Here is a 20,730-nt window from a genome sequence, read left to right on the forward strand (position 1 = left end):
TTCTATAGTTAATCTTTTAAAAATATTATATTCTTCAGTTTTCTTTAAAAAATAATTCTTACAAATCTAAAGTGATTTTTTGATAATATTTTTCAAATTAATTTACAAAATACCAAGGGGGGCACCGCCCCCGTTGAATTTTTTGAGGGGGGGCAATTGCCCCATCTTGCTCCCCCCAGTTTACGCCTATGGTAAGAAGTCATATATTAAAATTAAAAATATACATGAATAAATAATAAATTAAATAAATTAGTAAAATCAGTATGAAACATATTATTGTAACATAACTGTCAATTGATATTTTTTACATCGGTTGTTTAGATTTTCTTTGTCTGTGCAAGCAGATAACAATTATATAACACGCGTGCTTATATGGAGTACAATATCACAATCACAAGTCAAAAATTATGCAAATTTAAATATCATAGATAAACCAATAAGAAAATTATGAAAAAAATTTAAGTATATAATTGTATAAGAATGTGAAATAAATTCGAAATTTCTTTGGCCACTGTAGTACACGCGATATAATAACTATGTTAAGACTAAAGTATTAATGGAGTTGTAAATCATATTCCGTAAATTGTATCGTTGTGTCTGTACAACAAGTAAAAGCTAATTTTCTTTTAAAAATATTTTTATTTACGGGTTTTTTATACGATCATGTGAAGTAGAGAATTTGATATGTTGTCATTTTTACATGAGTGTGCGCTATAATAATATTCTTATTATCTTGTTTTTGTACGTACTTAATTATTTTACTGTGTTTTTCAAAAGTGGATTGATTTTTACACATTGCAGCGTAAAACTATAGTCAATACGTATACGCTTTCGATGGATTTATAAAATTGTTTGATCAAATATATATTATACAAAACCTACGCCACAATCTGGGGCATTAGCAATTGGCTCACGTCCATGGATATTACAACGAACACTTTGCTTAAGATCCCACATGTTCAGTATTTCTTTATTATTTTCATTTATATTTGTATTATTAGATCTGCGATACTCTGACGTATTGGATATATTATTAAATTGATTAAATCGTATTATTTTCGTACCTACTAAACAGTATTATTTTGGCATTCTGTTCGTCGTTGGTCCCCACTTTATATTTCAAAAATCAGAATTTTAATAAATTCATTATTAAAGGATAAAATGAAGATGAGCATGTTTGATGAATCACATGTGACATGTACATGTATCGATTGACAATTATTGCATCTATAGTTTGGACACGCGTGTTGTATGTTATTATTGTATATAATATATAACTGCACCTATGCCTATATATAATTTAAATCGTAATAAAACTTTTATTTCCGTCAAAAAAATGAATAAATACAGTCGGATGACCAGTGTTGAGACTTATTTAAAAAAATTTAAATATACATACTAAAACTATTGTAAAGGTTCATAATAATTAAAGTTTACCATGACGAGTTGTTTAAAATAGTTTTTTCTTGATATTTATAGATTTTATACCTAATTTTGAAAATGTTTGCTTTATCATGACAGTTATACCTTAGTTATTGATTAATAATAATGTTCACTGCTAACATTAGTTTAAACATATAGTTGGTGTTTAAATAATATTGAAGTCCTAATAGTAGTATTTAAGCTATACTCTCAAAAGTTCGACTTTATAGCAGGTATTAAAAAAAATTATCTTTTTTTTGATCTAAATAAAAATGTAGGTATTTATCTTTAATCATTATCTAGATAGATTTGAATAGTTATCTTTTATCTTTATCTAGATAAATTATTTTCATCATACCTATTATCTTCATCTTAATCTAGATAAAAAAGTACTTATCTTTTCCCAACACTCCGGATGACCAACTGACACAACTCCTCAAAAAGCACAAAAGTTTCTGAATAAATTGTATTGTACTTTTATTGATTTTATCTCCAACACATGGAATTTCAAAAATCTAGATTCGTTTCACGTGAGTATAAGTGCTTATAATAAACACAATCAAAAAATTCATCAGTATGGCCGGAAAAGGCAAACGACGTGAACTGTTAACGCATTTACCTAACATAAAATATATTATTTACATTTATCGGCAACGCGGAGAGCATATTATATTATGAAAGGTTTCCGATGTCAAAGTTAACGTACCATGTCCATAAAAAAATATATGGTCAGCCAGCGCATTTATTCGTCCTCTATCTCCTCTTATGCCACTTTTACACTCGACGATAATAATGATAATATTATTATTAAAGAACTGCACGTATATATCGTGTACAGAATACGCCGATATCGCGCTATGCTGTGATTTCAGAGGGTCAGTGGGTTAAAAGAGGACAATGATCGGCACCACTAGTGTTTTTCCGACTGTCCAGAGATATAATTTAATCCGGTGACGGGCTTTGAGGAACCGTGTGCAGCCGTGCAGTTGGTGGTGCTTTTCAGACTTCTGGGCTGCGATAACTCACCGAGCTAAGGGCGTTCCGGGGTTTTTAATATCACACATCATCCATTCTTCGACCGAATACCTGACATGCGTGGAGGACGACAGTGGCTTTTGCAGTGACTTTGAGTGGCACGTTCTCTAAAGGACGCGTTAATTGCCCCCGCCGCCCCTTGTTAATTGTTATGTATTTACGCATTAAACACATACATACACTGTAAATTAAGGGGCCGACTCGTGATATGTTTTTTGTGCTCAAAAACATGCCTTACAGGAAAAACTCTCACGCCTCGGAGAGTAATTCGATTTCGATAATTTTTTTTTTTTTGAAAAAGAAACGCTTATTACAGAGCGGATTGAACTTGGATTCTCAAGATTCTATTTCCAAACCATATAATACGACTGTGAAATGACCAATTTTCACAAGATTTTGTTATTTTTATTACGTTTGTTTTAAGCAACAAAATTAAAAATCGAAGTTCAATGCGCCCTGTAGAAAATTCTTCTCTTCGTAACAAAAAAAATTAACCAATTCAAACCACTCTACGATGCGTGAGAGTTTTTCCTGTATGGCGTGTTTCAAACAAAACATCATGCATTTTCTTTTTGGCCGGCGGTGCCTTTGACATGTGTGCACACGCAATACGTGCGTAGATAGCCCAATCTAACCCGCATACAATCACACTCACAATAATCATCATTGACGACTAACACAAATGGGCGGCGGCCACAAAATTGCATATTGCCTAAATATTTCCCCTTATTAAAGACACACGAGCAGGCCCTTTAGCTCATTTCTATACCTCGACGACAACACTTCCACTACGAATCGCTGCAAACACCACGTATAATAATTAATATACCATGACGTATTATATTATATTATTGGAATAGTGTAATACACGTATTTTTAAGAGATAAATGTAATAAGGTCGGCATGTTGTTACCCGATTGTGTGGGACATCAACACGGTTTAAGACGACTCGGAAACGGAAGATTGTGTGTGGTGGAGGAGAACGAGAGGGTGATAGAATCCAATATAGAAATTGGATAACGCCATGATAGATCTGCTGCAGTACAACGACTGTGGCTGTTCAGTGAGGAGCGGAAAAAGTCAACGAGGTAAATACGTCGTTCATAGGTTTGCATAAATTATAATATTATGACGTGTATGGACTGTGATGTAGTTATGGCAAAAGGCGTTACGCCGTTTTCTATATTATTATTCCGGAAATGAAAAAAAAAATTTTTCCAATTTGCAAAATCGTTTCGATCGTTGAGTATTTTACATGTCACGTTATTATATCGTATTGCGACAAAATAAACATCTTGTACAATTGGTATATTTGAAGTTTGTTAGATAGGTAGTTTTCAATTGTATAGAATACAGTATGGACATAATATAATATTATAAATTAAACACAATAATGTATTTGATCACAAAATCCAACGATGTTCGAATTGTGTTCTCTTCCTCAGATTCCTTTAATTGCATACATTTTTTATTTTTTATTTTTTTTTATTCAATCAACGTGTCAAATGCATTAACGTAGAGGTCAAAATAAAAATGGTGTACCAAAATGATTTAAATAAAAATTTGTATTCTTTTATGAAAGTACTACAATCGTATGATCGGAAAGATCTCGTAAATCTAATGTAGCGACAGCGGTGGCGATGGCATAATTAACCGAATCGTCTCATTAAAAGATAAATTTACATTACTAATGTATGGTTTTATTGTAAAGTCATATGCACGATAATATATTATTTACAGTGTACATAATATGAGTAGAAGTCTATAATGCACATAAATTATGTTTACAGGATGATGTGAAAAACCCATTAGACTAATTTTTAGAAAAAAAACTTGTACGATAATAATTTTTTTATATTTCAATTTAATAATAATTGATTAAGAAAGTGTAACGACAGTGAAATCGATACGGTTTTTAATAATTCAATATTATATATTATATTATATCTCGTTGAAAAGTAAAAAAAAATGTTTTAAAACAATAATATTCATTTACAGAGAGGCTTGCTTTGTTGGATATACGGAGGTTCCTAAAGGAAAAAACGTTTCCATTGAATTCGTCTTACAAGCGTACTACATTTACTATAGTAATATTATATGATTTTAAACTTAAGTGGATGATTACAGCTGTTATATTACGTGAAGCGTGTGACTCAATAATATTATATTATACGCCTATTTGGGAACTGATAATATACGTTGTATAATATAATATAGACTATAGTATTATATTATAGTATAGGTAGCGCTTAACAAGTTGTATACGTCGTGTACGCATACATTTCTCACATTTTGTACTCAATTTACAGCTCTTATAAAATTAAGCTAAGTGTCTGTTTAAACTTAAAATAATATCTTACGTGAACATATTTTTATAAATTAAACTCCAACGACAATAATATCTGTATCTAAGGCGTATTTTTCCACGTAACAAAGAGGAAAAATTGTTCACTGAGACTCATATTTGTTTCATAATCATCTCAATCCGGTGAACCCGAAGATGTTATTCTTCTGTAAAATATATTTTTTTAATAAAACACTATAATATTATGTTCTATTGCAATTTGCAAGCTGCTCGGAACTCAATAATGATGAAACCAATTTTGCTCGGATTTTTTATCACTCAGAAGTATATACTATATACTATATAGTGGAACGATACTAGATCTAAATTCTAAAATAATAACGAAATACATTTTCATTTGGTAACCTAGACATTTCCCTTTGATCTCTGACACGGCGACTTCCCACAAACAAAAACAGCCGCACGGTGCACGTGCCCGTACATGATCGGATACTGTGTGCATAGTTTATGCAAATCTTTTATTATTATTATAAAATATATATATTATACATATTTTATTATTATACGAGTATAAAGTTGGACCGAAGTCTAAGTGCATAATATACCATCATTATACGTTTATCGTATAATAGTCCAAAATCGTGTGATGAACACGTCACGAAAACATACTATACCCGATTATTTTACCGTACCGAGCACACTGCAGCAGCAATTATGGTGTGCATTTTGTACAGTATAAAAATATATTAAGCATCGTATAATTTAATAATTATGATAGTATTATTTTTATATTATACATATTTATTTCGGTCTACGCAGTGGCTGCTCGACGGATCTATATATTATTATTATTATTATAGCGTGTCCCGGATATCCGAATTTGCGGCCCTTGTCCGGACGGACCGATCCGGATCGGACACGCCGGGTTTACAACGCGAAAATTCGCACTGAGCTAATTTCGACCGATAAACCGCTTTCCCTCCACACCCCCGTTTCGGCGATACATAATATTATATGTCGACCGTGCCGCCGCCGTTATCAAATTTTAATCGAGAGACCCCAAAGGGCATTATCGCAGCTAAGCCCCGGGTTGCAGGCAGATCGAACGCGTATTGCCCCGTTATATAAGCCGCTCCTAACCCTTTTGAAAATACGTTTGATCGCGCACGTGTGTGTGTGTGTGTGTGTGTGTGTGTGTGTGTGTAATATTTTTGAAAAACGATAAATATGTCGTATGAGAGTGGGAGCAACTCCGTACATGGTATATTAAAATTAACCGTCACGAAAACAAATTCCTGCGGCAAACGACTTTAAAGGTATATTATTATTATCACACCCAAGTTGTACCTACTATACCTACACCACATTATTATTTTCACACACTGCCTCCCAAATTTAAGTGGGTTGGTTTTTGTACTCTAATTGCCTCCAGGCGTTTTCAAAGGGCGATATTTGAGCATAAAATGTATACTTCGGTGGAAGATTGGTTGTAGTCGAATTACCCCCCATCACATAGTAAAATGTTCAAATCATAAATTGATAAATCGATGTAAATATTTATTTTATACTATATATTATCCGATTATTAACTTTCGATAAATATAAGGTGGAAAAAACTTAAAGATTACAAAATAATTTTATTGATTTATTATAATTATTAAATTATTTATTTGGATAGCGTAGCGCACAAGTGTAATAAGAGAATTTTTTTTGAAAAATAAGTTAAGTGCATATTCAATAAATATAAAATCCTGCGCATTATGCTCAGACGTTGTAAGTGAAATATGGATAGTTCATTATTTATTCTGCCAGATGTCGTGTATATTTGAAATAAGTACGAAGTTCTAAAGTTGGTAAATATTACAAATGTTCTAAGTGACTTTTCAACATTTGTGATTTTCATGAATGATTTTATATTGCGTTCATATGTGTTAAGTGACGTTAAAACGTTCGTGAATAATATTTTAAAATAATAAAGATAATATTTGTCAGGTATTTTATAATCATAGGAAGATATCTATTTCTGTGTCTAATGTCTATATCATATCAATATTATCATCATATAACTTTAAAAAGTTATCACTATATCAATACAAATTTTGTTTTTTGAACATTTAAATTACCATAATTATGTTTTTGAACGGGGTACAGATATTTTTGTATTTTTTTAACCAATTTTTCGCAACGCTTTGTTTATCACCATAGAAGCAAATAAAATGTAAAAATTTCCCAATTCCCACTAGCTATATATACAATTAATGGTTACTTATTATTTCTTCAATGTAGAAAATATCGAGTAACATGCTACGTTTAAGTCACACGATCACTGTTCTTTTTAAAAAGTCTTTTATCAGTTATATTGCAACTAAATTAAAATCTAAAAAATATTTATATTATTATGATATGTATTGACGTTAAATAAAAAAAACTAGTCTTTCAAGTTATGACTAAAACATTTAAAACGTTGACGAACGTCGTAGGTTAAACTGTGTCTCTAAAATGTTTTATGAGTTAGTGTCTATATAATAGTAGCAACTACTATATATTATATTCTATTATATAAACACGATTTGATTATAAAACTTATTAAATACTGCATACGTAATAATACAACTGTTTACTAAGTAATATTTAATTTATTAATAGGACATTTTTACGCAATTTTGCAAAAAGTATAAAAAAAAACACTGTATCATATATTATTAATATGTTTTTAAAGTTATGATTACAGCAAAGATTAAAGACAAATGTACTCGCTGATCGATATTTTCCACTTCAAAGAAAATGTATGAATTATAAAATATGTATTATTAATAACTTACTAATAGGTATCATTATTATACAATTATATTATGTGTACCTAGGGGAATTAGGTAATTTTTACATTTTATTCGTTTCTATGGTGATAAACAAAGCGTTACTCAAAATTGGTTAGAAAATAAAAATATCTATACCTTGCTCAAAACATATTTATGTAAAAAAAAAAAAACAATTGGCTTTATTCTCTGCAGTTACTTACTTAAAATCACATTAATTTGTTTCATATTAATATATTATGAAAATGGTGTGTACACTAATATTTAACCTACTACTATTATAATATTAATTACTCCCTTATGTCATACTTTCGTGTTTTTCAACAAAGCCGCGCGTAACAAATAACAGTTTTCGATATCGGAAAAGTAGAATTTGTAGCTTAATTGCCTATACAAGACGCCGTGTTATAAATATTACTACTTAATATTATGTATAATATAAATATTAATTATTATTGTCTTAAGAGGACGCCACACGGACATATTTTGCTGTCTCCGACTTATAAGTGCATAACATAGTAAATTTATGCTCAGCAGATAATGTTTAGCTCCGTTAGTTTTAAAACTAGAGTAAATCAACCTATGACGTAATTTGATGATAAGAACATATTATCTGTTTTCGTATGTTGGTTTTTTACAATAGTTAATATTTTTTTTGTAATTTATCCGTATATAATTTAGCGTAAATTAAAAATGTTCATATAATTCACTTAAAAACTGAATAATCGTAAAAAAACCAACTTACGAACACAGATAATGTTCTTACCACCAGGTTTCATAATATTTCGATTCACTCTTATTTTTAAACTAACGGAGTTAAACGTTATCTGCTGAGCATAAATTTATTATTTTACGTACTTGTAAGTCGAAGACAGTAAAATATGTGTGGTGTCTTCTCAAAGTAAAATTGGTATGTTAAGCACTCGTATAGGGCGCAGACAACAAAATATGTTAGTTGTGGCGTCTTCTTAATATTGAAATATAATTATATATTTTTTGAAGTAGAAGTCTTTGATTGATCATAATAAATTCTGTTTAAAAATAAAACTTACTCCACTCAGTCCACTGACTATTCAATATTACGTATACAAAATTAATAATAATATATGAACAAATTGACCCGAATTTAATCTAAATAACCGATTTAACTAGAATAATAGGCACACGTACATATAATATGAAAAATATTTTAGTATCACAAGCAAAATAAATGTCCGTATTATGTATAAATTTATTTATTTATTTTAGGGTTAAGGATTCAACTTCTAAGGTTATTAGACAGTGGTACTGTAGGGGAAGGTACTATAGATTTTATACGTGTATGTGTTAGTTTTTGGCAGAATTTTTGATTTGGACACCCGTAGGTATATCTGCCATGCTCGAGTGGGGGATGGCGGCACTTGTTCTCCAGACACCGTCACTTGCCCGAAGGAAAATGCCACTCGAAGCCGAGGATCGAACCAGCGACGGTGCGCGTAGCAGCCGACGCCTTAGACCACTCAGCCACTCCGTCCCCCATTTATTTATTTTTTTTTTATAAAATATATTATTTTTATTCTTGACTTTTAAGTTTACATTATGGACTTTGTTGGAGCCTTATAGAGGTCAGTTGAAAATGTGTTGAAATTAATACATCCGGACAGTAAAATGTAACAATATTATTGACATGAATGCTGCAGTATCAATGCCTATAGTTTTAAAATTATATGCCAGTGATTCCCAACGGCCTATAGTCTAGAAATTCTCAAATGTGGCACATGACATTGAATTTTTATGAAAATTAAAACGTTTTGTTCAACTGGTAATAATACTATAATAATAATTGAGATGAATTTTTGAGTATCAATGAAAAAATTCAGATTAGAATTATTTATTTTACCAATTATCGCTCAAATTGAAAGAAAATAAAAATTTGTTAACCTGCCCTATCTACGAAAATAGTTTATGGTCGTTTCATCTATGAAAATAGTTAGGGAATCCAATCACTGCTCTGTAATGTAGTTGGGTATTATTATGTTCAGAAAATAACATAAATCATTTTTGGATGACTTGTTTAGATCATGATAATATCATGACGTTATGATATTATATTATATTTTTATGGTTATAGTGAAAAATAATTATTTCGTCTTCTGTAGTACGTCGATCTCAGTAAAATCGATACTCATCTGATCCAGTGGTACATACATATGACTATGTGACCACGTAAGATATAATATGTGCGTACCTTTAACGTAACCAGGAGTATATAATATAATATAAGTAATATATCATCTCATTAGTCATTAATCATTATCACCTTACACGTCGCTCACGCTGTTTAATTAATACGTCTTCGGTAATGTTCCCATACACTTAACGACGTTATTATATTGTTGATGATAATAATATATCATATTGTATAGCCCACTTTGTTTCGTAATGAGGAAGTCAAAAGCCCCCCAGTCGCATACCCGTTTGAAAACTTTGAATTCGCTCGTGTAGATGGTTATATAGTAATTCCACAATCATATAGGTATTTAATATAGCTGCAGGTATCATGAGCACACTTACCTATATTATACTTGGGCGTTACGATATTATTATAATATATATTATTACGTTCCAAAAACTTCGTGACGATCCACGTCGTCAACCGCAACAACACTTGCTTCCGGGTGTAGTATAATATAGAGTTGTCAATACAAAATAATAATATATTATAATATCCACAGACATCGCGTGTACATTTATACATCACGAGTACGTCACCACAAGTTTTAATATGTGTAGCAGTGGCAACAGTGCTGCGATTACGCATAATAAATAATTATTTTATATTGCGTATACCTAGTTTATTGGTAAGTAGGTACATATACTAGGTATTAATCATAGTGTAATATATTATTTTACTACCAAACCAGCTAAAACGTATTGGATTGGATGCACTGCAGCTTACACAGAATGGGTAAATGCCTAAACACTAGTTATCAAAATTAAATTATTTCGAAAAAAAAATAAATCTTTTTATAACACACTTAAAAAATAAAAGATTATATTTCAAAAATGTTTTATTAGTGTAGCTTATTACAATATGGAAACATATCTGTATAATGATATAAACCTATGCACGCGTGCAGACGTATGCAATTTTATATTATATTATTATACAGACAATACACATTAGACATAATATTGATATTGTACTATTGTAGTGACTCTAAGTTTATATCTAATCAGAATAATATTATGATATACACGGCATATGCATCGTCAACAGTGTTGCACGCATGCAACTTCTACAGTGCTTGATGTGTTTTAGTAAAACAATTTTGAACTATTAAATAGATTCAAAAAAATAAAGTATAGGAATTACAGACAATTTTAATTTAAATAATTTGATATTTGCAGGGAAATAAAATAATAGTCAAGGAATGAATCCATCAGTTAAAAGCTCTCAACTCCGTTGACCATGCAGTTTCTCTCCCTATTTATAGTGTAGAAAAATAAACAGTATATAGAACTGAAAATAAAAAAATTATATAATTTATCGTAGAATTATTCTTATTTTTATTGAATTCAACTGTAGAAGTTGTTTAAAAAGAAACATAAATTAATTAAACATTCATAAAAGTAAGATGAAGGTCGTAAATTTGTTTTTATTACAACAAATTACGTTCAACTTTTTATAAACATAATTTTTAATCTAAATTAGAGATTCATTACGATAACTATATTAAAATGAAACAAACAAAATATTTTATTTGTTCTTAGCAATTGTTAAGAAATAATTGTTCTTAGTATACTAATTTTCTATTTCAATTTTTCATATTAAAAATGCATGAACATGTATTCCATACCATTTATCATACACATTCATACGAATTTTATAACAATAATTATATATTTGACTAATTTTAATTTCAAATTTGTAATAATTTCATACACTATATAGCACTATATTCCTTAATTTTTGTTCATGAATGATCATACGTGGTGTTATAAACATACTATGAAGTAAAATATTTCCAAAAAAATATACGGTTTCTGTTATAAGTATTATTTTTAATTTAGTTGAGATAATATAGCAGCATAGTCTAGTGACAGAGATAGGGCATGGACAAATATTGTATTGTATTACTTCCCGATTTACTGTAGAATACGTACTGCTCTAGAATACGTGATTGAATTGGTTATAATTCAAATTAATAATACGTATATTTTAAGACCTAATCAATCGCTGTAATAACTAAAACTGAGGACCTCGTGATTTTTCATATTTATAATATAGAAAGGTGATAATCAGGGCTCAGGCCTTATATTATTTGCTTATTTTTATGGTTTGACATAAAATTTAACAGAAAGCTACAGAAATGTGTGTCATGTAACATGTTACAACACGTTCATTTATGAAATTTGAAAGTGCTCTTTTTTTGCTTTTTTCAATGATTTTTAAAAAAATGCTTATTTCCAGTTTTTCTCATTATTTTTAATTTTTTGCGTACCTATAACATCTACTTAATTAAACCAAGACGTTTTAGTTAATTTCTATTTTTTATTGTTTTTGTTCAGGGATAATTAGCTACAACCAATTTTTTCTCCTTTGTATCATATTTCCTAGTAATATAAACACCGGAATCGTATTTGCTCATTTATGGCTAACAGGCCAAATTAATATTTTTTTTTGTTTTAGGATAGTCTTAAACAATTTTATATTTATTTTTCAGAAAATACATAAGAAGTATAATAAAGAAGTTTAAATGTTTTCAAAACCTCAAATACTAAAAGTTTTTGATTTTTTTAAAAAAGAATTTAAATATGATTCTAAAAAAAGACTCAATCCAGTAACCACCACATAAAATACTTAAACAATGATATTATGAAATATGAATGTACTAAGGATAAAAAATTATTTTATAAAGCTTCGGTACTGTACATAATTAAAAAAAGTCTTACTTTTAAAACTGAACACGGACATAATACTAGACAGATATCTAATATTAAAGTACCCACTATGCACACAAAATTAACACAATCCACATATTTACACATCGTTCCAAAATTTTACAATATATTATTACCATTAGAAATTAAATATAGTAACTCTTTTAAGATTCCTAAAAAAAAAAATACGGTTTGGCTAGGTACTACAATAACAAAATAATGACTACAGATTTATAAAAAAAACGGTATATGATTATTGCATTACTTATTATATTAATTAGATGATTTTAGTAATCATTATTATTCAACTACACGGTTTTTTTACATATTACTCCATTATTATATTACATGTAAACAAAAATAATAATATCTATTTATGTATATTGATATTTTAGTTATGTGAGAAATATTCAAATATGTACTTCAAGCAGTAATTATTTAATTTATATTTATTATAGGTACTTAATGAATTTATATTTAAAATTATGAACTCATTTTTAATACATTATTGGTGGTAAATTATTATCACCAACAATCCGTATTCGGCGTTAACTTTCTTCGTGTATGTTAAATTGCAGTAAACGTAAAAAGTAAAATGTTTTTACGATTATTAGGTCTTAGGGTCCAACGGAATTTGTCGTGCAATTAACCGAACCACTTTACGCGTTACACATTATACATATATATTATAATACATGCATGATAATTATGGTTTTATAAGGTTTGGATTATAACAATTTCTAACGCATATTATTTTTGACCCTACAAGTGCTATTTCCTTTGGGAAATTATAGTTAGTCCCTAGCATACGTACTTAATCGCCTGCTGTAGTGTACTGGATTCAAAATCATTAAACTTTTCCCTTTAAACATGTATGTTAATTTAAGTAGGTACTTAAGACATCTTGGAGGCGCAAAAGTCACTTTAAGCCTAATGCCTGGCCTAATTCTCTATTTCCGTAATCCACTGTATTTTAGACCCAAAACCATTATGAATATATGTTATACCGAGTGATGCTCCAAACATGATCATACATTTTTTTTCATTTAATAATACATTTATTCAAATTCTAATTTTTAGAATTTTTAAGTATAACCTAGTTAATATAAGGGCAATATTTCCAAATACTTAGATATTTTATAAAATTTCAGTGGTGTCCTGTACCAATATCAACTTCTTCCTTTTTTTAAATAAGAATCACATTTTTTTTTCCGAAACCGCAAAAGTGCGATCGCCGATAGACGCATAAACATTAATTATATAATGAGAAAAGGGCGTAGTAATAGTAATGATCATTTTAATTACAATAAAAATAAGGTACGATAAGCGTGAAGTGGACGGGAGGGCAGTGGTGTGCGTTATCTTCGCCGCGACTCTGTGTGTGAACACTGCTATTACATGGCATAGAATACTAAAGTATACTAAACAATTTTAAAAATCAGAATTTTTATAAATTAATCTATAAAGGTAAAAATAAGGAGTGTTGAATGTGCATGGTGTTGGGGAATCATCCTATATAATATTAAAAATCTGTGAATAAAAATTCAAGTGGGTAACTAATTACTCCACAATCCACATGCAGTATATTTTATAAAATAACATCAACTGTATATAGTAGGTATCATATCATTAGTGTCGAACACACTTTCTATACGACCAATACTACGTACAGATATCAAAAGCGTAGACTGCCCCTGTATTCGATATCCTATGATATTATAATATATTGTAAGGAAAGAATATTTTTTGGTACTTATATCATTGCCTCGGCCAGTTCTATAAACTACCACATCAATTACCATATTACAATTTATAAAAGTTTAACATATACCTAATAATTTATGTCAATCTACACGGTATTCATTAGAATTGCAAATCAGTGAAGGGTTATACAAAAAAAAGTTAAATTTTACTGAAATTCTATTTGCTATGGAATCAACTTATCGAATCCCAACAATTTGTCAAGCTTCGTAATATATATTTAATATATTTAATTGTGATTAAAGTTTAATGGTTTACACAGTTTAAATATACCATTAAAATTATCAGTAAAATACAGTTTTACACCTTAACATAATTATTATTACCTATTAGGCATAAAAATGATGTATCAATAGTTCATTAGTATAAATAGAAAAAAATTGCCAAATTACATTTCAATTTTTATTATGTCTAGAAAATCTAATATATAATATAAATATTTGGTAAAAATTACAAGTTCTTGTAGTTTTTCATTTTTAAATAGGTTAAGTACGACAAGATCATTTTTTTCAAAAACCCGTTTGGCTTGGATTTCGGTTTTTCTTTATTGTTTTTTTTTTTATTTTTCACGCTTATTTTGAAAAGAATTGGAAAATATGTCTAACTACTCGTAAATCTAATTTTCCACCAGTAGCCACCCTTACATTTTATGATTATAAAAATATGCATTAACAAAATGTATTAATTAATTACGTTGGTTGATCAATATATACCTACAACAATATGACATAGGTATCTAATCTGGATATTATAATTATTAGGGCTGTAAATGAAATGCACTACAAAATCATGAAAATGCAATTAACATCCCCAGAAATGCAATTTGAATTGGAATAAAAAGGGAAAATTTCCTAAAAAATGTAAGTTTTAACATTTAATTAGTTGTTACATTACTAATAACTAAAACTTTCTGGGTAAAGAATAAGTGTTTCCTCATTACAATAAACTAAAAAGAATGCACTTTCCATCGAGTTCACAGTAATTTCTAGTAATAATACACTATCCCTTATACGCTACACAATGCCAATCCGCGACAGCAGGAATACCCAAGCCAATAGCCATATTCATTAACGCGTGATTCTCATAAATTCCACGGGTTTCGTACAATTTATTTAGATTACACGTCATGCCATAGACAATATCTAACCGAGAAATGCGACGCTCCACTGTTTTGATCCCAAAATAATAATAATAATAATAATAATAGCATTATTCAAGACGAGGGTACCACACACTTTCAGTCTCACTCGCTCCCTCTCACTCTCTCACTCTCTCTCTAACAACAATATCCTAGCTGTCTTACAGTCGTCTTTATCTCGCCGTTCGCATCAAAATTGGTCACTATTGTCCGCGCATAGTTGTAGTATTTGTGTGAGCGTGTAAGTGTTTGATTCTTGGTCCCCGGACGTCAATTACCAATAATATCAAAGGCTGTGTTTAGATAACGCTCACCACAGAGAAAACATTTCGTATTATCACCCTGCAGCAGCGTAGTAGACCAACCAAACGACAAACAAAATACATCAAGAATAGAATGAAAAACGTTCTTACGCGAAATGCCTTTTTCCCAAATTACATTCTTGTTGTGCTTATGCGTATGTATGTGTAAAATAAATATTAACTTTTCCCAATATGAATTTAAAAAAAAAAAAATGATTTTCTTGAATAATTTAGGTACCTATCATAACTATAAGATACATTTTTTGCACGCCTACTTTTAGGAATTATACATTAAATGCAACAGTAACTACTCATAATAGTCATAAAATATTCGAAATAGCATCTATAATCTATTATAAAATATTAAAGTAGGTAAATTTCAAATATTATCGATGGTGGCAAACAAAATTGTTTGATAGAAAATATAATGTTTTCCAAGATATTTTAATCAGTCTGTATAGATAATTTGTAAACAAATTATACGAAATAGAGGATGTAGAATGACAATTATTGTTATTATTTTATTTTTTGTGACATTCTTATTTTACAGAAATTTATTTTATTATTTACTTTTTTATAGCTTTTTCATATTCGTATATGATTATGAAAACAGTTTATTTATTTTTTTAAATGGTTTCAACAAAAGTGGTTAAAATAATCTAGTTTTCTGGCTTATTAATTAGTAATAAATAGTAATAATAATTTTTTTTTAAACACTATTTCTTAGTGTTCGTTTTAAATACCGATGTTGGAAGCCAACCAGTATAAACTTATATAAAAGTATATAAGAATACTTAATTTAGGAATCTAACTACCTAAAATTGTATTCAGTTTTGTAGACGTGGTAAAAGAAAATTGCATTAGCCGAACAATTCAGATCAATATATTTACAAATAGCATACCATTTTTTGTGATGTTAAAGTGAAACGACATTATAATATTTTATCGGAATTTAACGGTTTAAAATAAAATATATATATATATATATATATAGGTATACGTTACACTATATATGATGTTTATGGTGTACGAGCAGTATAATTAATCGTAGTACTTATTAACTTTGTTCAACGAAGTTCATTAGTAAAATAAATACCTATATATATATCAATAAAACCAATTAAAATCTATTAGAAGTCCATAGTCTTTTATTGAACTTTTTCTCGTTTAAAATAGGATCAATATAATGACATTTTCGATAATCGAATTCATCCTTTTGTCTAGGGTTTGTGTGACGTAACGTTTCGATTATTATATAACAGTGTCGGTCCAACGAGTGCGATAGTGTGAACGTGACCTCTTGTCAGTTATATTAGATACCCAGTTGACAAATTGCTTAAAGACTGTTATATATTTTTTCGAAATTATAAATAAAAAGTTTAAATCTAATATCTACTAGGTATATTGGTGAATTTATTAATTATCAACGACTCGGGCTGGATTTTATTTCAAAGAGTTCACACGATAAAACTTATACGTCAACACTGAATAGATTACATACGCGTAGTCAGTATCTAATATCTATGTATGCAAAGCTTATAAATATTCATTATTCCGTGTAGTTTATCATAAGGTATTAGAAAACTATAAAAATAAAATTGTCTGTAATATAAACAATAGAATATAGGCAATGCGTGTAAAATATATCCACGGCTCTAATAAAAGACAACTTTTAATTAATATATTATTTTACGTAAGTAGTTACAAATAATAAATAAATCTCAAATAAATGAAATATATAGCTCAGCACTTATTTCAGATATCAACTCAATTTATTGGGTTAAATATTAAGAATATATACTATACACTAATCAAAAGTAAATAGTTTTAAATTTTGAATAATTCATTACTCAATTTAGTCGAAGTGGTTACTTAACTATGGACACATTGTTATAAAAATATTGAAATCGTCTTGAACTTAATAAAAAAAAACAGCTTTATTTTATTTTTTTCACGTCGTTTGATCTTAATACCTGAGGTGTCGGGTATTTTTTTAATACAATCCATGCTTCATAGTACAATGGATTTATTTATTATGTTCCAATAACGAGTGTAGAAAGTTTTATATTATTTACAATCCGCCAATTGAGAATCGCATAGACATAACGCAACAACCCATTGCATATTTAGGTTTTTTTCTTGAGGGGAGGGGGATATGATTAGTAGCCCCACCTTTAAATTTAGAGGTCTTAAGTTAGGACTCCGACAACTTATGCATATTATATACAGACTGTTGTGGGGAGTTGATCCCCTTGATCCCCCCGTAAATACGCCACTGGACAGTAAGACACTCTCTCACGATTCCCGGGCGATCAACCAGCACTCATACTCGATCACTCGGCGCTCACACAGTCACACCAAAACGGGGAAAAACATAAACGTGTCCGGGTGATTGCTTTCCCGATAATATAAGATCACTAAGTAACACCGACGGCCAGCGGACGACGCCGGAGTTCCCTTATCAACTCAAACTGGACCAAAAACATCATTCAGAATTAGAGTATTCAACTCGGCAGTCGGATTCCAAGGACGGTCGGCGTATATTCGGTCCAGAAAATATCCAACCATAGAAAATATCCTCTTTCAGGGCAACATTTTAATGTTCCCACATGAACAAGCTTGTCCAGGCCTCTTCCCCAAGTCCACACAGTCCATCGACGACATTTTTTCGAGCAGGCACGAGGACAGCGGAACTCCGTCATTAAAACATCAGCGTTCAAATAATGTCTTAATATTTATCAAAAATATATTATACCATAATAATACGACTGATACGAGACTGAGAAAGCGCTTGCGTTGTAATATACAGGTGCCCCGTGAGGATTTATTTATTAGCCGTAGAGGGGAACTCACCGCCCTATTAATAGTTATTAGTATCATTTAGCTATTAGTAGTATTTATAATTATAACAAAAACTATAAAATCCATGACCATTTAAAATTAATCAATTTTTGATAAAAGTAATGTAATTATGTAAACTTTATAAAAACCGAAATGGTGATGTTTGTGTAGTTAGTTTTATAGAATAAATATTAATTAACTAATCTTTGTTTTTGAAGTAATAGTTGTATAGTAATAATTGATGAACACGCTATATGCCAATATCATATCTTGATTGCTGATAGTAGCATAAGACCGGCCGAACTTTTTTCTCACAGTCGACCCATCGAAATTTGTAGTTTGGTGTTTACAAGACAAAAAAATGATTATAAACCTAATCCTGCCATTTATTTATATGTACTTTGTACAAAAGGTTTCTTTGTGTTTAGTAATCTGATTCGGGTTTCCTTATAATAGTTATGTCCAAACAATAGATGCATTAAAAATAAATGCTCGTACCTATATAGGTGTAGTATGTACATAATAGTATAATATATGTTTATATATTGTGTGTGTGTGTGTGTGTGTGAGAGAGAGAATACGTACGTGCGTATTGTTTATTCGTACGTAAAATCATATTAACTGTGATCACAATAAATTATAATATTCATCAAAAAAGTAAACAACAATAACTAAAGGGCATATTTTAATGAGCCAAAAGACTTTAGTATTATACTCTACAGACTTTTAAAAATACCCTGTAAAACATTCTTAAATTATACTATAAAAATATAACATTCATGCCAAACAATCAAAATATGCGCTAAAATAACAAATATAATATATTTATAACTCTAAAAAAGATGGGTAAGTAGATTTCGCTTTGCTGTACAGTAGGTTACAAGTGGGTCACTGTATAATGGATGGTATTAAATTTGAATTCAATGATATAATATCATTGTATAAGAAAAACGAATCTGAGCGGAGACGGTATGTCAGTCTAGGTATAAGACATAATATTATGGTATATTATGGTATATTATGGTATTAAAAAAAAAAATTGACCTATAATAGGTACCTATAATAAATTCCAAATTAATCATATCATAATATCTATTAGGTACTTATAACGCGTTATACATCAACAACAAACCGTGATACTATCATAGATATATAATAGTATACTTTAGAAGTTTCAAGTATACCCAAGAATAATATTATACAATCACAACAAAATAACTAAAATAGTTATTCTAGGTTTTTAATATGTAATTTCGTCCAAATTTGTACTTAAAATGACTATAAAAATACTGCGTAAATGTATTTTTTAGATTTTTTTAGTAACAGAATTAATTACTTACGTGGAATATTGCTTTAAATTTTCAATTCTTAGATACAAAAGTTGAACATTTTATAAATTTTTAACTACAAAATAATTATTCAAATTAAAATTTGATATTTAAATGTTTATAAAAAAAAATTGTGCCTATGTATTTTTAATATTGTCAACTGATATTGTAACAATATATCAGGAGCTTTGTATTACATTTTGTATTACATTTTTACACCAACAGATAAAACTTTATTGATATTTATAGAAAAAAAAACTAAAAAAATTTAAAACTTAAAATGTCCGTAAACAGCTCAGAAAGAGTCAAAATTGTATGGTGTATAGGAAATGCTAAATGCTAATATAAACATTCAGTAAAATTTTCATGTATCTGCAGTTATTCGTTTTTGAATTACAACAAAATAAGGAAATCGCTACATGAGAAATCGAGTGAATATCCAGTGTTGTAAAAATTTGAATTTCAAACGATCATAAAAATTTAATTTGACTTTCTTATAGATATTTTTTGTTTGATAAAGGTAGATAATCTTATAAGGAATCTTGTATTACATTTTCATATCTTAAATTTAAAAAGAAAAATTTTCATGAATTTCTAACTCGAAATAATTTGCAAATTTTCGTGATTTTTCCATATTTTGTCATTTTTTGAACTTTAAATGCTTATAAAAAAAAAACTGTGACTAACGATTTTTAATATTTTTCATCTGCCTTTGAAACAATGTACTAGGAGCCTTCTATTAAATTTTCAATCTTTTTTATCCAACAAATACAATTTTATTGATATTTTTAGAAAAAAAACTAAAAAAAAATGGAAAATGAAAATGTCCGTAAAGAGCTCAAAATAAATCAAAAAATTT

This window comes from Acyrthosiphon pisum, chromosome A2 (assembly GCF_005508785.2).
Source record: "Acyrthosiphon pisum isolate AL4f chromosome A2, pea_aphid_22Mar2018_4r6ur, whole genome shotgun sequence".
In the NCBI taxonomy this organism is placed as follows: domain Eukaryota; kingdom Metazoa; phylum Arthropoda; class Insecta; order Hemiptera; family Aphididae; genus Acyrthosiphon; species Acyrthosiphon pisum.